At 39.3% G+C, this 20,118-nt stretch overlaps 1 protein-coding gene across 5 annotated transcripts in view; it reads left to right on the top strand.

Annotated features, from left to right (window-relative positions):
* LOC131131711 (uncharacterized) overlaps positions 1-20,118 on the top strand; it is a 225,899-nt gene that overhangs the window by 188,376 nt on the left and 17,405 nt on the right. For all 5 annotated transcript variants that reach the window (XM_058076659.1, XM_058076655.1, XM_058076657.1 and 2 more), the window contains one exon: positions 15,429-15,544. The gene's annotated coding sequence lies outside the window, so the exon portion shown is untranslated. The remainder of the gene's footprint in view (positions 1-15,428; positions 15,545-20,118) is intronic.

The following is a 20,118-nucleotide window of genomic DNA, read 5'->3' as shown; positions in this document are numbered from 1 at the left end:
TCATTTGTTGTCAGTAGCTCAGACTAACCCATTTTTTCGGTGTTCAGACGGAAGTCAGCGGCCCCCACAAGCAGAGGAAGAAGTTTGGTCTGTCAGATGATGTCAATGTTTGGAAAAAAAGGATGCGTGTGTTGGTGGTAGACGCTCAGATTAGTCCGACGGAGGAGATGAGAGAGCGCATATGTGGGGGAGGTAACACGAGATCCCCCACAGAGACGCTGAACTTGGTCTGAGAGGGAGAGAGGACGCCTTACAAGAATGAAGAAAAACGTTCCACTTTATAAGTGTGTGCAATCTAAAAATAACCCACTGCCCAGCGAGCCAGGCCTATTGAAGAGTCTCTTTCAAAGAGATAGTGTCTGTGCTGCAGAGGAAGAAAAAAAGGCAGCAAAAGGGACCAGAAAAGAGCTCCAAATGGCAATCGGCGTGATGCAAGGAAAGTGTTGATGAATCTTTAAGAGATCCCGCTTCCCATGCCAGTCAGCTATGTTGGGCTCAGTGCTCCACCATTACATACCTATTTGGCCCAAAGCTTTTGTGGGTCTACTCTGAGCAATAAAAGCTCTTAAAGCTTGGAAACGTGGAGTAACAGATGAGTTTTTATAGAGCCCGGTGGCATGCTCCTTTAAGAGGTTCACTGCGCAAATAGTGGTGAATCACCCAACCCATATCGTCACCCATTCTTTAAATGTTTCCTTGCTTCCAGTCTGAGTCACAAGTTGCTACTGTACTAGGTCAGACAGCCACCCGGTCTTATGTGTCATCTTTAGCTTTTTGTCTTATTTTCCCTTGACTTCCAGGAAAATAAATGAAACAGGACAGTGATGGTTTGTTTTTTGGTTGGCTACTGGATTTATATGAGAAACATTTAATAACGACGGTCGCAGCTTCTAAAAATATGACACAGTTTCTCAGACGTTTAGATTCTCCGCTGGAAACTAAAACAGACTTTGGCTTTATTCGTAGACACCCATCTGCTCATGGTTGGGAGGATCTTCTACTGTGGTTTTTCTGAATAATTTGAAGCAAATCTGGCATGGACTCCTAACAGGTGGATGGTGTTGAACAATTATAGTGAACTTACTTGACCGTCCCTTCGACTTGTGGGTTAAGAACTGCTGATTTCTAAGCTTGCATTTCGAAAATTCCAGCTAAAACATTGGCTTTTGGGAATGGCAACCCATCATTCCCACGCATCCACAACCTCGGTGCCCTTTCTTCTTATGCTCACTCTGTGATTGCCAGCAAATGACATATGGCGTGGATATTCACTCATGATTTAAAGACCACTTGGCTGCTAAGTGCTGCAGTTGCTTACCGTTGCTACAAAACAGTTCAAAGTAAGTTCCAAAGGTAGCAAGGTCACTCTTCTATCATCTTTAAAAGCTTCGACGCTCAATCCCTGGAATCACCTGAGTGTTGTTTTGATGATGCATTCAGGTTATTCAGTCATGCGCAATTTAGACAGAACCCCGGCTTTGCCAATAATCCATTTTCTTCTATGGTAGATGATTGTTTTTTTTCGCATGACTGCACAAACACTTGACAGGAAGTCAGATGAGAGCATGACTATGAGTACAGATTCCATTATTTTAATTAATCTGCCGAGCATAGCTTTTAATTATTCAAATGTTGTCAAAAGTTGATGGTCTTATATATCATTGTTATGGTTCCTGGCTCCTCATTAGTGAGGTAAATAGGATTGATTCTTTTCAAGAATTGGTGGGGGTGCAGGTTTGTACTCTTTCGCATGATTGTAAGTGCTTGTATTTTTGTGAAAACACAAAATTACCTCATTTGATGTCTAAATGTGTCAGATGATGAGATATGATATGACACTCCTACATTTGTTGTTATTATATTATGGTAATGGTAATGTTTTTATTTTAAGGTGTTTACGGTGTTATTTGTATTTATTGTGAAAAATGGTAATGGTTTTATTTCATTTGAACATGCATAAGATTACAATTGAATGCATCACATAACCAGTTCACAGTTGCACATGTCCAAAAGGAGTAGGAAGAAGCAAAGCTTATTAAATCCTACCCCTCCATCTGGTACTTTTACAATCAGTAACTGTTACATTTGTTCACTTCCTGCCTTTCTGATATAATAAAAAAAAATTGCAAATTATTTTGTAATTTGTATTGGTCATTTTTTATTTTTTAAAATGTTTTTTCATTTATTTTTTTTATTTATTTAATTTATTATTTATTTTAATGTATGTATCATTTTAATGTAATGATCTGTCAGACTTTTTAGTATCAACTCTTAAGTATCTCTTTAGTATCTACAACTTTCAGTTTTTTTGTTACATTTGTTCACTTCCTGCTTTCCTCATATAGTTTAAGTTTTTTTTGGGGGGGGGGATTGTCACCAACTCGCAATATATCCTGCTTGACACCACCGTTTGGTCTATCATGCTGCTCAGTGTTCAGCCAATGTTTTGTTTTTTGTTTTATTAAAAAATAAATAAATCAAAATAAAGAAAATAAATCAATCAGTAATAAATAAATAAAATAATAATAAAACAGCAAATAAGAAAAACCTAAGAAACCACATATAGTTGGGTTTTTTGCCAGATAACCTTAACTTTGAACATGAACATTAATGAAACTTAACCCTTTTACCCAATTAGCAAGTTAGCATCGTTACATCTGGGAAAATCACGTCAATTGTGTCCGGCGTGCACAAAGCTATCATTTCTGTGTTCATGATACCAAACTTGCGCGGGCCGCACTAACATTAAACTTTCATATCAAGATGGGGGGCCTCAAACTAGCATCCCACGTGCCGCATTTGGCCCGCGGGCCGCAGGTTTGAGACCACCGATATACACTTATTCATTTGCGTTACCTATTGGCGAGCTGCCATCCTGATCCGTTATGCTGCCTCACAATCCAGTCAACTGACCATATATTTTCATTCATCACCATGCATAACACTATGCATACTTTTACACATTTGTGAGTACTTCCATTTATATGAAGGTCAAGAGGGGCTCATTGGTGATTGTTTATGCAAAGAGAGTGAGGAAGTCTTGAACATTCTGGATTTATTTCTCAGCCACAGAAGACTAAAGCGTTAGAGCAGATCTATTTGTCCAGCAGCTGTAAAAATAAGAAAGCCGGAGGTAAAGTATAATTCATATGTTGTCGGATGGGATTACTTCAGCTTGTGTAAACTGTTGTGTTCCGAAATGAAGAGGATCCATTGGACGTGCCCACGCCAGCTCCTACAAACTTGTCAGAAAGATATGATTTAGGAAAGTTTCCTTTTATCGGGAGTCAGCTGTATCAGTGAAGTACACAGCAGGCTCAGCAATGAATGAATGAATCAATGATCTAAATAGGTTGGATTTTTATTTCACTGAGGTATTTTAGGAAATTCCATGCTGTTCCGGCATGACTGTGGTCCGGTACTAAAAGTAAGAACTATAAAGGCATGAGTTTGGTGTGAAATAGCTTATATAATAACACTCAGACCTCGTATAGAAAGTGTCGGATGAGTGAAAGCTGTTAAAGTAGCAAAGGCGTGACCAACTTCATACAGTGGAGGAAAGTATTATCTGGTCCTTGCTGTTTTTCTAAGTTATACAGTATATTATTCAAAGAGATATTTAAAATTACAGAGACAGAGTCCCTCAAACAATGCACAACGATGAGCCAATTCAAGAAACAATAAAAGCAGATGAAATAAAAATAAAAATAAAAATAAAAATAAAAATAAAAATAAAAATAAAAATAAAAATAAAAATAAAAATAAAAATAAAAATAAAAATAAAAATAAAAATAAAAATAAAAATAAAAATAAAATAAATGAATTTTTTTTTTAATTAAACTATATTAGGAAAGCAGGAAGTGAACAAATGTAACAGTTGCTGATTGTTAAAGTACCAGATGGAGGGGTAGGATTTAATAAGCTTTGCTTCTTCCTACTCCTTTTGGACATGTGGAACTGTGAACTGATTATGTGATGCATTCAATTGTAATCTGATGCATGTTCAAATGAAATTAAACCATTACCATTACCATTTTATGCCACATAAATAGCTATATAGGCTATATCCGAGCACATCTGTGCTTTTAAAATGTAGTAGTACTTGGAAGTACTTGGCAGGAATGTCATCTTGATAAGTGTTGAATGAGACTGTGTTCTTAAATTGCCATGTTTTCCATATATCATGCTTCTAAAAAGAAAAAAAATCACCCAAAGTACACAGCAATCCTTTGGGTTGGCTCTTTGGCTTGGCCTTGCTTGTCATTTTATCTGTCCAGATCTCCGGCACCATTCTTAGGTGAGCCTAAGCTGGTGGAATGAAATGGAACAAGGTGACCTCTGCCAGGGATTTTGGTCTAGTCCTCCATCAAATGTCAGATACATGTCTGTTCAGTATGGTAAAGGAAATTGGATGAAAACTGGTGGAGTTTTTGCTGATGACATAAACACAACTCCATCTTTGTGTGGAGTTTGCATGTTCTCCCCGTGCATGCGAGGGTTTTATCCGGGTACTCCGATTTTCCTCCCACATTCCAAAAATATGCTAGGTTAATTGGCAACTCCAAATTGTCTTACTTTGTATTATCCCCGCACTGTTTTCTATTTTTTTCTTTTCTATCCCCTCCTGCTCCGATCCATCTTCTATGCTGCTTATTACTCCAAATTGTCCATAGGTATGAATGTGAGTGTGAATGGTTGTTTGTCTATATGTGCCCTGTGATTGGCTGGCGACCAGTCTAGGGTGTACCCCGCCTCTCGCCTGAAGACAGCTGGGATAGGCTCCAGCACCCCCGCAGCCCTCGTAATGTTAAGCAGTAGAAAATGAATGAATGAATGAATAAACACAACTCTTAAACGTGAGTTCTGTCCTGTTGAAAGACCAAAAACGCCTCGACAGAGCATCAGTTATAGACCGTGTTGTTGCTTGCAGACTTGGCTCATGGGCAGCGTTACGTCCGAATGCCGCATCTCATCCGTGCAGTTGCGCAAGAACTTTCAGAGCTTTCAGAAGTCTAACCTGGTTGAATCAGCGTCAGTGTTTTCTGCTGAATCAGTGGACATGCTGTCTCAGTGGTGCTGTCCTGTCCATTTGGGATTACATCAATACCAGTGTTGTTTAGTGTTGGGACAGCAGGGACTGGATCAGTACTGGTTCTGTTCTAGCCACTGTTGGTCAGTGCTTCACACTCTCTCTGCGGCTAAGCCATGGCGGCATGAATAACTTCTTGCAGTGGCCTTACAGAGCGTCATTCTTCATAGCCTCATCTAAGGCTGACATCCGACGGGGAAGCCCAAGAAGCCGGGAGGCTAAATGTTTTTCTATCCCCCTGGTAGGAATGGACGTATCAGGTGCTGTTTTAATGCATTTAAGTAGAAAAACACGACAGTGTCCAACGGTGGAAGTTAGAAATGACAAGGACAGTAGTGAAAACAGCCTGAAGCTCAGAGTGTTGGTCCTTGCCAAGCAGTATACACATGGCAACAAAATAACATCCAGTCCACTGACACACTCATCATTTTTTGTGTAAATATTTTTTTATTACTTAATTAATTTATTTTTTTAATTATTACAATACAAGCAGTTGGTGTTTGCTAAATACAAGGATGAAGAGTCTTGAACCAGTCATGATGTGCTATATATATCACTATATTGACACTTACTATGGTACCCATTATGTCATTCATTCATTCATTCATTCATTCATTTTCTACCGCTTATCGTCATGAGGGTCACAGATGGTGCTGGAGCCTATCCCAGCTGACTTCAGGCAAGAGGCGAGGTACACCCTGGACTGGTCGGCAGCCAATCACAGGGCACATATAGACAAACAACCATTCACACTCACATTCATACCTATGGACAATTTGGAGTCGCCAACTCATCACACAGCAACTTAACACTTAAAAGGCAGCTAAGAAATATACAAGTACCATTCGTTCATTCATTCATTCATTTTCTACCGCTTATCCTCACAAAGGTTGCGGGGGTGCTGGAACCTATCCCAGCTGTCTTCGGGCGAGAGGTGGGGTACACCCTGGACTGGTCGCCAGCCAATCACAGGGCACATATAGACAAACAACCATTCACACTCACATTCATACCTATGGACAATTTGTAGTCGCCAACTCATCACACAGCAACTTAACACTTAAAAGGTAGCTAAGAAATATACAAGTACCATTCATTCATTCATTCATTCATTCATTTTCTACCGCTTATCCTCACGAGGGTCGCGGGGGGTGCTGGAGCCTATCCCAGCTGTCTTCGGGCGAGAGGTGGGATACACCCTGGACTGGTCGCCAGCCAATCACAGGGCACATATAGACAAACAATCATTCACACTCACATTCATACCTATGGACAATTTGGAGTCGCTAATTAACCTAGCATGTTTGGTGAGGTCTGCATGCTAACCACTGGAGCGCCGTGCAGCCCCCATTATGTCATTGTATGGTCATATCACTTTGTACTTCAGTACATGACAAAAAAAAACAAAACAAAAAAAAACTTAAACTATATTAGGAAAGCAGGAAGTGAACAAATGTAACAGTTACTGATTGTAAAAGTACCAGATGGAGGGGTAGGATTTAATAAGCTTTGCTTCTTCCTACTCCTTTCGGACATGTGGAACTGTGAACTGATTATGTGATGCATTCAATTGTAATCTGATGCATGTTCAAATGAAATAAACCCATTACCATTTTCCTACTTTGCTATTTTCCCAAGAATTTGAAACACCCCTTCCTTCTGTGCCCTCATTGGCTCTATGTGTCCATAGACCAACCCAGTATGGCTTCACTATCCCTTAACTGTGGCCCTTCCCACTGTTGCCTTGCCTATGTTGGGACAAAGTGAGCATACCAGGAATAGATGAGAAATGCACAAGTCCAGCCCTTTTTCATCCCCCATTTGTTAAGGCTATTAACCCTGCGCCCAAACTGTGGGGGCGTCCATGCAAATATTGCTTTTTCCACCAGATTCACCTACAAAACACATTTATTTCTAAAGGCTCTCTGTGAAACTATTTTACCTAGGCTAAACGCGCCCCCCGTAATCTGTGACCTATGCTCCTCTCTTAGCTTTGTTATGTAAGAAGACAGCTGCTTTTTATTGGATGGACAAATACTTAACACCAGCTCATTTGGTGCAGGGGTGGCACCGACACAGTTGCTCTGCCAAACACCAATGAAAACGAGAATACCTGGAGAATTTTTCAGTCTCAGGGTGAGGAATATTGGTATTTCAATAAAGCTGTCCCGAGACATGCGTACGAGTGAAGCAGGGAGGAGCATTTGGATAAAAAAATGAATAGAGTCCTGTGCTCAGCCCTTCAGTGGACTGAACCCCTCTGTTTGGGCTTTTTTTTTTTGGTTTGACACAGTGCTGCCTGTGAGGAGTGGTTCGGAAGCAGGAAGCGGTTGTGTAAGGCGATCTGTAGATACTGCACAGAGCCCCTTTCAAAGGCAGACCCCTCCGTCCTATTATGCACAGGGACACTTCAGGTAGCATCCATATCCAGACGGGAGCCACACCTACTTGGGACTCGGTCAAGAAATATGCTAAATTAAAAGTGCGGATGATGCAAAAAGTATGGGTTGCAGACATTTGTGTTGTTTATATAAAGGAAAATACTCGGCAGAGCGCAGGTGGGCAGGTGGGTCCTCTGCCAAATTGAATTGGGACTGGAACGCGGCCCGTACTGCTGTCTGTGAAATTGATTAGAAGCCAAGTCGTCATTCCAATAAAGATGAATGAAATCAGAGATGCTGGATTTTCTGGTATTTGCTAGATTATGATGTTAAAAGATGTTTCTGTTAATTGTTGAAAAGCATCTGTGTTCATATCTTGAACTCGGTAGAGGTCACCACTGGCATCACTGACATCCTTCCACAAGGGAAAAGCCGGCATTTTTTTTTCTGCTAGTACGAGCCAGCAGAAAGTCAAATATATTGAATATATTTTTATGCTCTGCTGAATACTAAAATGAGGGATTATATACCCAAACTCATCAAGAGGTGATCAGAGTTTTACCACAAAGTATCAGAACTTTTCCTGCAGAAGAACAGAAGAAGAAGACTAGTTAACTAGTTAGCCTCACTCAACTTAAACTAAAATCTAAACTTAAGAAAGTGTTTCAAACAGACTGGGGAAGAAGGACAAAGAAAACCAAAAACTACCACTTCAGACTTTTACCACAAAGTATCAAAACTTTTCCTGCAGAAGGACAGAAAAGGAAGACTGAGCTAACTAGTTAGCTTCACTCAAATTAAACTTAAATTTAAACTTAAGAAAGTGTTTCAAACAGACTGGGGGAAGAGGGACAAAGAAAAACAAAACCTACCACTTCCACACAGAATGGGAGGACATGTTTTCATTATTTCATGCCAGATCTGCCAGGGTTGACTGGATGCAGTGTGGTGCATTACTACCACCCTGTGACCAGAATACTACATATGACTTGTCTTTCAATATTTTTGACTATTAAGTAGGGCACAAAACAGTGATCATTTATTAATTTGTAGTTCATAGTTAAGTTTTTCAGTTTCTAAAAAAATCAACAATTGTGTCAAAAAAGTAGCTGAGAATTTTTTTTTAAATTATTATTATTATTTTTTTTTTTAATTTTTATTATTTTTTTATTATTACTCTCTGTATGCGGAACCTGCATCCTCCAAAGTTGTCAGTGCCTCACCAGCCGTGAACCGCCCCTCACGTCACTGATTTATAGGTAGTTTTGGCAGCTGCAAATAACTCAAAAGGTGGCCCGCTGACAGAGCACTTAACTTAAACACCAAGCAGGAATGTGAGGCACTCCTCAGTCCCTTTCCCCTTCATTTTGTTTTAATTGTCTTGACTAATTCCAAACCATTAACGTGAAGTGATTTACAACAAGATGCATACCGGTTCTGGCCAACATAAGCAAAAGAATCAAAAGATAAAGTTAGAATCCTACTTAAATGTCACTAATAGCAACGAGAAAGTTTGCACTGTATGAAAGAGACCTTTGTTTGAGCAGGATACACTGTAATTATTTCTAACCACTAGTTAATGAGAAGTGTGGCTGATGAGGTGAGCCAAAGTGTCCTGAAACCCCCCCAAAAATATAGCAAGGCATACTTTCTTTTGCCCACAATGACTCAGAAGAGTGGGGCATAAGTCATTCAGGAAATAATGGGAGTATAAATATGTTTTACACCATTTATTCATTGTATAGGCACTGTTTTAAGTAGCGTTGTAAATGATAAACTGAGATTTTGATGCATCTGAAGCAGCTTCCTGGATGATAAGGATCAGTCATAAATCCTTAGATTAATAGATTGTAGAGACATGCACCGGATATTGCAAGACTAGTAACCAATACTCAATATAACCGTTTGACCCATGGTGTCATCTTACAAAGAACACCAAACTCATCACACAGCAACTTAACACTTAAAAAGTAGCTAAGAAATATACAAGTACCATTCATTCATTCATTTTCTACCGCTTATCCTCACGAGAGTCGCCAGGGTTGCTGGAGCCTATCCCAGCTGTCTTCGGGCGAGAGGCGGGGTACACCCTGGACTGGTCGCCAGCCAATCACAGGGCACATATAGACAAACAACCATTCACACTCACATTCATACCTATGGACAATTTGGAGTCGCCAATTAACCTAGCATGTTTTTGGAATGTGGGAGGAAACCGGAGTACCCGGAGACAACCCACGCATGCACGGGGAGAACATGCAAACTCCACACAGAGATGGCCGATGGTGGAATTGAACCCTGAGGTCTTTGCGCTAACCACTTGTCCGCCGTGCAGCCCTTATACAAATACCAATACCAGTTAAAAATAAAAATAAAATATTTTTTAAAACGGTTTCCCATAATGTATTTCATCCAAGCAAAGCATTTCATTGGTGACTGCCAGGGTGCTGCATAGATATCAGCCTCCCTCTGGAGTCTGGGCCCTTTGGCTCCCTCTGGTGGACGGAGGTGGCTTTGCAGCTTTTTTTCCAATGCCGCATGTCGTCCAATAAATGTAATTTACATTTTATGTTGATGTTAAGATATGCTATACGTTCAATGATAGCTAACAATTAGCATTCGATCATTACATACCGTCCCTTTAACAACGATAAAGGCGTATTGTTTCAGATCGTTATGTTTGTGTAGCCAGCTAGGAGACCAGGGTTCAATTCCACCCTCGGCCATCTCTGTGTGGAGTTTGCATGTTCTCCCCGTGCATGCGTGGGTTTTCTCCGGGTACTCCGGTTTCCTCTCCACATTCCAAAAACATGCTAGGTTAATTGGCGACTCCAAATTGTCTCACTTTGTCACACTGTTTTCTTTTTTTTCTTTTCTATCCCCTCCTGCTCCGATCCATCTTCTATGCTGCTTATTACTCCAAATTGTCCATAGGTATGAATGTGAGTGTGAATGGTTGTTTGTCTATATGTGCCCTGTGATTGGCTGGTGACCAGTCCAGGGTGTACCCCGCCTCTCGCCCGAAGACAGCTGGGATAGGCTCCAGCACCTCCGCGACCCTCGTGAGGATAAGCGGTAGAAAATGAATGTTTGTGTAGCATACTAAATACTATAGGAGGTTGTGAAGAAGTAATTTGGTAAAATCATTCAGTTTCAAGCAAACCACTGCAGGTCGAATCGGGTCAAGAGTTGTCACTTCGCTGTCTTAGAGCCGCTACTATTTTGTAGCTGTGAAAATTTGTGAATATCATGTCATTCATTGACACAGGCTGCTTAGGAAACCCTATGTTGTAATTAGGTCATTTGGACATTTCCTTGGACTATTTAAAAGGACTCAGTCAGTCAGAGTGAAGATGGAAAAATTCTGCTACCGACTCGTGCGTACTGCGCCAGGAATTCCCTTTTCACCACTGGACCATCAGACAGCTTCTTTTTTTTTGTTGTTGTTGTTATTTTTTCCTTTTTTGGTCGGTGCAAATTGGATTAAAGAATTAAGAAGGAGAAAAACTTAATACAAGCTTTATTCTCCAACCACCCAAGCTGAAAGCACTTGATTTCCAACTGTTACATAGCACGTCATGCACCTATTTTAAATCTAAATCTCCAGTGTTTTTGTTTCCTCCCTGCACCAACCCCATGTGCCGTGCTGTTCCTGTGACTTAATGCCAAATTGAAGAGATATGCTTTCATGTGTGTTTGAGGAAGAGGAAAGATAAACAGCAAAAGCTCCATCTGGTGCTGTGCTGTTTTAACATATTTAGACTAACTCTTTTTTTTTTAACCATCATATCATCACAGATTATGCCTTTCACATATGTGTTGTCCTTTCGGTATAGCATATTAATATGCAGCTGAATTACTTTAATTCATCTCATGTGGCTGCAGAAAGTAACCGGATACGTTAGCCACGCTACATTCTGGCCACACGTTTCATATTGAAATTCTACATGAAAGCATTTTGCAGACATATTTACCACAGCCACACATGCAGATATGTACAAGTATACAATTATAGCCAGTTGCGTGCATATATATACTCAAATGTCTTCTCGTAAAAAGTGTGAGAGTCGTTTTCTTCTAATTGCTACATCTCTTCAGATTAAAGGTTCATTCACAGAATGAATGCACTTCGCTAAAACTTGAGGAAAATCTTTTTTTACTGTCACTTGTTGGAACTTGACTGTATTCTTGTTTAAAAGCTTCTTCTCGAGTCTTACAAGCAAGGATTTTACCTGAAGGTCAAAGGTTATGAGTGTGGCATGCAGGTAGGTTGGTCTTTTAGTTGAAATAATTTGTGTTTATTTTAAAAGGCTTTAAATTTTGTTATATTTGTACACATGAAATGGTATTTGGATAATATTCCTGTGACATTAGGACCATTTATATTGCTGAGTGTCCATTGTATCACATTACAAGATAAATGGACTTCTGTCAAAACAAGTGTTGGTAGTGACATTGGGATCCATTTCTGTCTGCCTGTCTGTGCACGCTTGCCTGAGATGAGTTTGCTCATTGATTCATGGCAGAGGGAGGCTCACAGGCCAATAAGAAAAATCCCCCTCAGGGCACAGATGCACTGTAACGCTGCCTCTGCTGGCCCAATCTCATCTCTGGACGTTCACATACAGTATGTGCTGCTGCCTTTGTTAGTCTTGTGGAAGATGCATGACTTCATGTTAAAGGAAAACAAAGCAGATGGTGGACAAGTCACTCGATGGTTTATGGTGTTATTTTTATTTATTGTGAAACATGGTAATGGTTTTATTTCATTTGAATATGCATCCGATTACAATTGAATGCATCACATAATCAGTTCACAGTTCCACATGTCCAAAAGGAGTAGGAAGAAGCAAAGCTTATTAAATCCTACCCCTCCATCTGGTACTTTTATAATCAGTAACTTACATTTGTTCACTTCCTGCTTTCCTAATATAGTTTAATTGTTTTTTATTTTATTTTTTATTTTTTATTTATTATTTTTTTATTTTTTATTTTTTGTATTAACTTTTTGTCACATACGTGACATACGGTGATATGACCATACAATGACATAATAGGAACTGCTTGTGTTGTTTCTTGCGCATTGTGCATTGTTTGAGGTCCTTACTCAATCCATTCCATAGTTTGATTCCACATACTGAAATGCTATGGCTTTTTAACGTAGTCCTAGCATATAAGTGTTTCAAATGTACTTCTTCCCTGAGATCATATTTCTCCTCTCTTGTAGAGAAGTATTGGATGACATTTTTAGGTAATTGGTTATTTTTAGCCTTATGCATTATTTTAGCTGTTTGAAAATGAACTATATCAGCAAGTTGAAGTATTTGTGATTTTAGAAATAAGGAGTTAGTATGATCTCTGTAGGCGGCATGATGAATTATCCTTACTGACCTTTTTTTTGCAGTACATTAAGCGAGTGAAGATTGCTTTTATAGTTATTAGCCCGTATTTCCACACAATAAGTAAGATATGGTAGAACCAGAGAGCAATAAAGAGTGTGTAGTGATTTCTGATTGAGAACAAATTTTGCTTTTTTTCAATATTGAAATATTTCTTGCCACCTTATGTTGTATATTTGTTGTATGAGGTTTCCAGCATCAGATGACTCGAGCCGGCTTGTCTTGACTTGAGACTTGACTTGGACTTGCAGGCCATTACTTGAGACCTGACTCCGGACTTATTGAAACTTGCAAAGCGCTGACTACCCACTTCTGCTAGTTATACAGTAGCCGATGTGGTCATTAAGGTTTTACGGCATCAAATCATGGAATGAGTATGATAATTCATGACCAAAATACAGGTCATAGTTATTTCATACTTTAATTATACGTTGTTATTCGTAACAGACTAAAAAAAATGTGTGAAGGTAATAAAATGTTTGTTTTGCTTTTGTCAAGTTATCACACGCACACATGCGATTGAATGCGTTGATTTATGGTTTCCTTTCTGTGTGTGGCTCAGTCTCTGGAGGACTGCTATATTTCATCCACCTCCGCTTGTTTGGATTTGCGGGGGTCCATTCAGGTCCAGTATGGCCCATATTTAAGTTGCCGGTGTGAAACCAGGCAGCATTATTTATAGCAATGTGTACATGTTGCCATCTTGTGTCTGTATTATAAACTTATAGCTGTGACAGTCAAGGTAACTTTACCCTTTTTTAATAAAACACATTTTGAGAGCGAATCAAATACTTTTACCCTGGCAGAAGAAGGAACGTGCAAATATTGATACACCGAAAAAAAGGAAGCTGGAAGAAATAAAATCTGAATGAAGGAATTTGCCAATTAAAGATAAGCTTGACTTGCTGGACAGTGAAAGTCGGGAAATGTGGTCTGGCTTTTGCCCTCCCACCCAAAATCCTGCTTTTTTCCGACTTGTTTTACAATGTGTTAAATGGTATACCTGTTTTTTTGGAACAGCCACACAAGTAATGTTCCATAGACATGCAGAAACACGGGAAATTGTGTCAAAGGGAGGAAAGAAAATGACCTTTAAATACTAAAACAAAGATTCCATCATGTTTGTGGAATGTCGTGGCTAGCAATATGGAAACAGAATCAAGTGGTTAGAAAAAATAAATAAATAAAAGAAAACCCGTCTGCGAAAGGAGGGGGAAAAAACGAGGGAGGTGGTAAAGGGAGCCTCTGGAATTACACACCAAAGCCCCTCTGGACTCACACACATACACACAGACACACACTCATATATACCGAGACGCTCCTCTTACGTCTTCCCTGCTGTGAAGTTAACCACATTGGGTTAAGGGTGGAGTTAGGGGTGGTGGAGGTGGAAAGGCAGCACTGTAACAATCCCCCCCCTCAGTACTGTACAATCGTCCCTCGTTTATCACAGTTAATTGGTTCCAGACCCGACTGTGATAAGTGAATTTCAAATTTGAATTTATCAGCATAAAAATGCAATATCGGTTGATATCGGTATGAGATTTTTTTTTCCCGTTCATGAAAAACAGTATTTTTCTTTCCACCACAGAAGATTGGTCAATATCAGCATCGTCCCTCGTTTATCACAGTTAATTGGTTCCAGACCGGACTGTGATAAGTGAATTTCAAGTTCAAATTGCAAAGCAGGATTCAATGTTAATAAATGGAATATTTTTGTACAACACAGAAAACCTGTTTTTATTAGTGACAGCCCAATATTTATCAATACTGATAATTACCGGGCCGATATCAGCATAAAATTGTGATATCAGTTGATATCGGTATGGGATTTTTTTTTCCCCCGTTCATTGAAAACAATATTTTTCATTCCACCACAGAAGATAGGTCACCTTAAATATATCTGTATCGGCTGATATCGGTATCGGAACTTGAGAGTCGGATAATATCAGCATATCAGTTTTCGGCAAAAAAGCCAATATCGGACATCCCTAATTTTTACCATTATAAGAGCCAAGTAGACATGCAATAACCCTCATCAGTACTGTACAATCGTCCCTCGTTTATCACTGTTAATTGGTTCCAGACCCGACTGTGATAAGTGAATTTCAAATTCGAATTTATCAGCATAAAAATGCAATATCGGTTGACATCGGTATGAGATTTTTTTTACCCCGTTCATGAAAAACAATATTTTTCATTCCACCACAGAAGATAGGTCACCTTACATATATCGGTATCGGCTGATATCGGTATCGGAAGTTGGATAATATCAGCATCGTCCCTCGTTTATCACAGTTAATTGGTTCCAGTATCGGCCGGTATCGGCTGATACCGGTATTGGAAATTAAGAGTCAGATAATATCGGCATGTCGGTTTTTGGCAAAAAAAAAAAAAGCCGTAATCGGACATCCCTACTTTTTACCATTAGAAGAGCCCTGTAGATGTGTGACCACTTTTCAAGCTTCTATCAACTGTCACTTCAAACAAAGCATGCTACCAAGCTAACTAGTTAGCCTTCAATGTGTTTATTCAAAGTTTGTCTGTTTATTCTTCTAGGGTTTCAAACAGAGGGGAGAAGAAGAAGAAGCCAAAAGCGTACCGCTTCCACACGGAATGGGAGGAGAACTCTTTTTCACTATGTCATGTCGGACATGCCTCCATGCAGTGTGAAGGTAAAGTCATGTCTCATCAATGTAACATTACCGATGCAGAGTGACCAAAATACTACATATAGGGTAACTTGTCTAGATGCACTACTTCAAAGATAGAGCCCCGAAATCAGTTTTTGGCAAAAAAGCCAATATCGGACATTCCTCATTTTTACCATTATAAGAGCCCTGTAGACATGAAATAACCCCCTCAGTACTGTACAATCCTCCCTCGTTTATCACAGTTAATTGGTTCCAGACCCGACTGTGATAAGTGAATTTCAAATTCACATTGCGAAGCAGGATTCAATATTAATAAATAGAATATTTTTCTAGAACATAAAAAACCTGTTTTATTAGGGATGCCCAATATTTATCGATACTGATAATTATCAGCCCGATATCAGCATAAAAATGCAATAATTGGTTGATATCGGTATGAGATTTTTTTTTTCCCGTTCATGAAAAACATTTTTTTTCATTCCACCACAGAAGATAGATCACGTTACATATATCGGTATCGGCTGATATCAGTATCGGAACTTGAGAGTGGGATAATATCAGCATATCAGTTTTCGGCAAAAAAAGCTAATATCGGACATCCCTCATTTTTACCATTATAAGAGCCCTGTAGACATGAAATAACCATCAGTACTGTACAATCGTCCCTCGTTTATCAGTTATTTAGTTCCAGACCCGACTGTGATAAGTGAATTTCAAATTCGAATTGCAAAGCAGGATTCAATATTAATGAATGGAATATTTTTCTAGAACACAGAAAACCTGTTTTTATTGGGGCTTATACTGATAATTATCAGCCCGATATCAGAATAAAAACGCGATATCGGTTGATATTGATATTTTTTTCCTGTTCATGAAAAACAATATTTTTATAATGCTGTATACAACACGTACGTGTTCATTCCACCGCAGAAGATAGGTCACGTTACATATGTCGATATCGGTTGATATCGGTATCAGAACTTGAGAGTGAGATAATATCAGCATATCAGTTTTCGGCAAAAAAAAAGCCAATATCGTACATCCCTCATTTTTAGACATGAAATAACCCCCTCAGTACTGTACAATCGTCCCTCATCTATCACAGTTAATTGGTTCCTGACCCGACTGTGATAAGTCAAATTGCAAATTCAAATTGCAAAGCATATTAATAAATGGAATATTTTTGTAGAACACAATGGTTTTTTTTAGGGATGCCCAATATTTATCGATACTGATAAATCAGCAAAAAAATGTGATATCGGTTGATATTGATTTTTTTTTTCCTGTTCATGAAAAGCAATATTTTTATAATGCTGTTAACAACACATACGTGTTCATTCCACCGCAGAAGATAGGTCACGTTACATATATCGATATCGGTTGATATCGGTATCGGAACTTGAGAGTGGGATAATATCAGCATATCACTTTTCGGCAAAAAAGCCAATATCGGACATCCCTCATTTTTACCATTATAAGAGCCCTGTAGACATGAAATAACCCCCTCAGTACTGTACAATCGTCCCTCATTTATCACAGTTATTTAGTTCCAGACCCGACTGTGATAAGTGAATTTCAAATTGCAAAACATATTAATAAATGGAATATTTTTGTAGAACACAGAAAACCTGTTTTTTTAGGGATGCCCAATATTTATTTATACTGATATCATACTGATGATACTGATTATCAGCCCGATATCAGCAAAAAAATGTGATATCGGTTGATATTGATATTTTTTTTCCCTGTTAATGAAAAACAATATTTGTATAATGCTGTATACAACATGTACATGTTCATTCCACCGCAGAAGATAGGTCACGTTACATATGTCGATATCGGTTGATATCGGTATCAGAACTTGAGAGTGAGATAATTTCAGCATATCAGTTTTCGGCAAAAAAAAAAGCCAATATCTGACATCCCTCATTTTTACCATTATAAGAGCCCTGTAGACATGAAATAACCCCCTCAGTACTGTACTGTAATCGTCCCACGTTGGTAATACCACATATAGGGTAACTTGTCTGGATCCACTACTTCAAAGATGGAGCCCCGAAATCTAAAGCAGGCAATTGAGATGTGTGACGGAAACACCGACAGACCGCTCCCGATTGGGCTGTATTATTAACCACAACCCCCATCCCTGTGGAAGCACACTGGGCTGTCCTCACGCCATTGACATTTCTTTCCTCCCAGTCTTTGAATGGACATGGGAGCGGGGATCTTAAAGGCAAATTGCTTGCATAATGGATGTTTCCAAAAATACAGAGTAGGCAGGCACGCTGACCGAGGTTTTGGCGGCGTGCCCCAGTACGGGCTCTGAGCCAGCCCTTCTGACTGCACATTCCCTCCATTGGACTAGTCATGCCTGGAAGAAGCTTGATGAGAGCAGCAAGACGGCCTTTATTCTTCTAGCTTACCCCCCCCCCCCCTCCATCACCCCTTTAACCCCATGAATTACACAGCCTACTGAACATCACACTCACCTCTATGTGGGATTTGATCTGAGCTTCAATGACCTTCGTTGCGAGGTTTCCTTTTTCCTGAACTGACCTCCTGCACACGCATCTGGTAAAATGGATGCTAATACTCGTGATTGGTTTACATTTTTTATAAAAAGAGCTTTTGTTTGTAGGAGTTGCTTTCCAGTCTGCCGCTTCCCCTCACCTGGCATAAATCATGCTTAGTGTCTCTGGAGGGTGATTGTCTCTGTGTGTTGTCTTATAGAAATGTTCAATTACTATACACCGAGGGGTCTCAAACTCAATGTACCTGGGGGCCACTGGAGCTAGGGTCTGGGCGAAAAAAAAAAAAAAACGCATTTATTAAAAACAGAAAAATATACAAACTTTTTCAGTGCTTTGGTTCCGATTTTCTACAATAAAAGCGCTGATAAAACATTCCACTGTTCTTAAATATCTTATTTTTTATTTTTCTGCACAAAATAAGATGAAAAATAAATAAACAAATCAACAATAAAGAAAATCAATCAGTAATAAATAAATATAATAATAATAATAAAACGGCAAATAATAAAGACTTAAGAAACCACATATAGTTGGTGGGTAGACAAATTATTTTTTTTCATATTAAAATTACCAAAGCATTATTAGAGCCCTGTAGACATGACAAAACACGACTATAGTCACATTTATACTTTTTTTATTAAACAACCTATTGCGCAACTGCAGGGTCTTGAGACACATGCTAACTCGCAAACTAGAGAGCTAGCGACCTAAACGGTAGCCTTCAAGTTATTTCCTTTCCACTTCCACACGGATAGGGAGGATAACTATTAACAGTTATTTAACCTTTAACATGAACATTAATCAAACGTAATAATTTTTTCTGGGTACATGATACCATACAGCATCCATATCAAACTTGCGCGGGCCGCACTAACATTAAACTTTCATATCAAGGCGGGGGCCTCAAACTAGTCCGCGTGTTTGAGACCCCTGCTATACACTTAAGGTCACCTATCTTGGCAGGAATGATCTACTACCATTCCTTTGAGACGGATTAAGGTGATCTCCGCTTACAGAGCACATATCAACAAAATGGTTGAATAGCTCGGAACTGCTGAGCTTGTAGTCCTTTTAAGCTAAACAGACTTTGAGAGATCTGCAGCTTATTGGCGGAGAAAAAAAGAAAATTGCAAAAGCAATTACCGCTCAAAACATTGAAGTGATGAGTCGACAAAGGTTTTCGCAGTTTTACCAGCATGTTTTCACTCAAGCAGACACCGCATGCGTTCTGCAGCAGAATGACAGCTAAAACACCGACAGGAAATTGACTTTTATTCAAGTACCTTTTGACCACTTCCTCACCTCAAGAGAGGGAGGCCCGATGCGTTGCCGTGCGTGTGTAATGGAACAAAAAAATCTCCTGTTTCTCCACACAGAAAAAAAAAAAAAACACACCACACAGCACTTCCTGAGCACTCGACACCGTGTCAAAGCATTTTGGGCGGCGTTGTGGTGAAGTCATATGGGCTGCTTGAGAAGCTTGGTAATTGGAAGGGAGCACTCATGCACGCACAACCTTAGCCCGCTTGTGCAAACACACCAAAACAATCATTTGGAACCAATTTCCGAGCAGCCGTGCAAAATTTAACATCACGCTGCCATTTAGTGACATTAACACATTTTTTGACAGTACACATGAAATCAAATCAGTCGGTCTGTTGAGAGATGATATGTTTATCGTCCCATAATGCCATAAAAATGAAATATGGTTCACGTAGGTATGGGTTTTACTGTCGATAATGATGATTTAGTGCACCACATATCTCCATAGCTTATTTCCAAGTTTTGCCTTCAGGTTGTAAATATGCAATTTGTAATGCCTGTTAAGTAAGAATACACAGTTAGCATATCTGCTAACAACAATAAGCGAGGGAGATGTGCTGAATGAGCCCAGTTTATAATCTCATACACTATATTAGTCCTGAGTTTTATTAGTCCAGCTTTCCAAATTGCCGGCATTATTATTTAATTGGATTGTTATTTCATTCATGAATTCATTTATTTTCTACCGCTTTTCCTCACGAGAGTCGTGGGAGGAGACATGAACCGGCAACCAATACTCAA

The sequence above is a fragment of the Doryrhamphus excisus genome, chromosome 6, assembly GCF_030265055.1.
Source record: "Doryrhamphus excisus isolate RoL2022-K1 chromosome 6, RoL_Dexc_1.0, whole genome shotgun sequence".
In the NCBI taxonomy this organism is placed as follows: Eukaryota; Metazoa; Chordata; class Actinopteri; order Syngnathiformes; family Syngnathidae; genus Doryrhamphus; species Doryrhamphus excisus.
This window is presented reverse-complemented; position numbering and strand designations above follow the sequence as displayed.